Raw genomic sequence first — 2640 nt, forward strand, 5'->3', positions numbered from 1 at the left:
TTTCAAGTCTCGAGACCCTGCGTTACTATCTTGGACCATTCTAGAGCCTATTTTAATGTTGTTAGGAGTACTGGAGGTAGTCTAANGGAGGTAGTCTGACCATTGTTTGATCAATTTAAGTTATTTGTGAACAATAAATATATTTAATTGATATCGCTGAATGAATTGAGCTATATATTATGCTCTAACTCGATGTCGTGGGTCTACATAGATTAAATTGGATTTAAAGGAGCCGATCTAGGTTAGTTCCAAGAATAGTTAGTAACTTCGAGCTACGCTGAACAAGTAAGTGACTTTACTTATTGGCGGGTTAGATGACATGATTCTTATATAAATGACGCATGCCCTGTGACCCTTGCACATGTTATGATTTTATGATTGTTTGACGTATGCAATGTTAAGTTTATGCTATGATGTTATATGATGTGATGCAAATTACGTTACGCTATGTGATGCAAATTACGTTACGTGTGATGCAAATTACTTTAGTAAGTCATGTAATGACTATATTATGTTATAGGATTTTGTTATAATATCGATATTGTATGATGCATGAACCTCCGTATGCCATGCCATGTAAGATATGTAATACGTTCGCTCATTCCCTATGAGACATTAGAAAGTCATGTATGTTGAGAAAGTCAGGTATGTTGATTATGAAAGATAAAACAAGTGTTATGTATGCATGTATCATAGGACGTTACATTATGAAAAGAATGAAGGTATGACTTGCATCAGACGTATATGATATGAATTGATAGTATGAGACCTCATGCATCTTGTATGTCACATGCATCGAGATACTTCCCTATTATAATGAGTTCCAACGCATACATTACGATATCTATGTTTTGCCATGATATTATGCGGGCTCCTTTTCCTCTATGGTTCCAATAGCGTGAGTGTGTGCTAGCTATAGGGTAAGTCTAGGGGGTACGTATACGGCCACCTAGTGGGTCCATTCTCATGTACGTTGGCTGTGTATAGAAAAGTACTACACATCCAATTTTTTCCTAGTTTGAAATGTAAAGTTCGAGCTATGAATTGTTTTTATGAAAAGATAGGTCCCACCATGAAGGCTTGTGTTTTCATTTTTCGACTCCAAGAGTGGGATTACTTACATAGTATTTCCTAAAATACTCAAGTAAGACACTCATTTCTATTTAACTTGTAGCTCTTAGGTTAGATTAGGACATTTTCATTACTTGAACTTGATATTATTTATTTTCCATTATTCTATCGGTTGATGTTTGCTAAAATTATTTGCAAATATGTAAATTCATGACATCGTTATAAAATGATTTAAATGAATTGTTTCGTGCATAGAAGTCAAGTCATGCACATAGTGGCATGTCTATTTCATTAAGAAAAATAGGGTTGTTAGCCTTGGTATGAGAGCTCTAAACTTATTCTGTAATAACAAAAAGGATGAAGAATCTTTGGGAAGGAAAAATTACCAAAAAAGGATGAAGAATGTTTGGGAAAATTATGGATTTTTTTAGGAAAATAATAACAAAATATTATGAAAGTAGCAAATTACCAAATTACTAAATTACCTTTAAAGATATAGATAATTATGAAATTGCCATTCTGGCAAGAATCAAATTATCAACCGTGACCATCCGCACAAAATCCGTCGAATCTCAAATCTCAGTCGTTGGATCTCTTCCAAAATTGGATACAATCTAGAACCTTCACAGATCATCACATCCAACGGCTTGAATTCAAAACCAGGGTCGGTAAGGCTCTGATCGAAATAGATATTTCTGATGGATTATCCAAAATTTTCAATCTCCAAGTCACAACGATTCTAGAGCTCTCAAGGTCGGTTTAAGCTTCCCTAATAAATTTTGAAGTTGTGGCAACAATTGGAACAAGAATCGAGTAAGGTTGAGCTCCCAATCGTAGGCAATAATCATTTTGATTTTGGGTCTCCTACTCTCAGATTTCTTCCAAATTTAAGAGTAATTCGCCACCATTTCTCTTCAAACTTGATCTTATAGTTTCCAAACAAGATTACCCACAAGTCCTATGAAGAAAACGAGTGCTAAAAATGCTTAGAAATCATTCCCCCAATCCAATTGGAAATTGAGAAGCTTCAAGGAAAACTCAAAATTTCAATTCGAGGATACACGAGAATTCGTCGAGCAAGGACGATGCCAATAAGTTTCTGCACCTCCAAGGAATGTTTCCATAGAAGACCACAAAGAGAAATAACCTCAGGAATGTGCCCAATTGAAGATTTCTACCCAATTAGGGGTAAGAGTCAAATTCCTATTGAGGGTCTCTTTTCCTTTAACTTAAGAATTTCTTTAGTTTCAAAGCAAGAATTTGAGTAACTTTGATGAAGAATCGAGAGCTGAAACGTCATAGAACAAGCTACCCAAAAGATTAAAAATGAGAGATGTTGGGCAATTTTCAGACCGAGAGGGATTTCTCAATATTAAGCTCCCCCACTCAAAGTCGTTCCTTCAAACCAATTCTTTTTGTAACGACCCAACTTATCCTGACGGTAGTGGTCAGGGCCGTTACGAAAGATAAAGAGATTTATTTAGAAAATGATGAAAATCATGCAGAAATTTATTAAAATCATGTGCGGGGTACCCCTTTACAATAAGAAAAAAAAAAAAAAAAAAAAAA

This window comes from Cucurbita pepo, chromosome LG16 (genome assembly GCF_002806865.2).
Source record: "Cucurbita pepo subsp. pepo cultivar mu-cu-16 chromosome LG16, ASM280686v2, whole genome shotgun sequence".
Taxonomy (NCBI): Eukaryota; Viridiplantae; Streptophyta; class Magnoliopsida; order Cucurbitales; family Cucurbitaceae; genus Cucurbita; species Cucurbita pepo.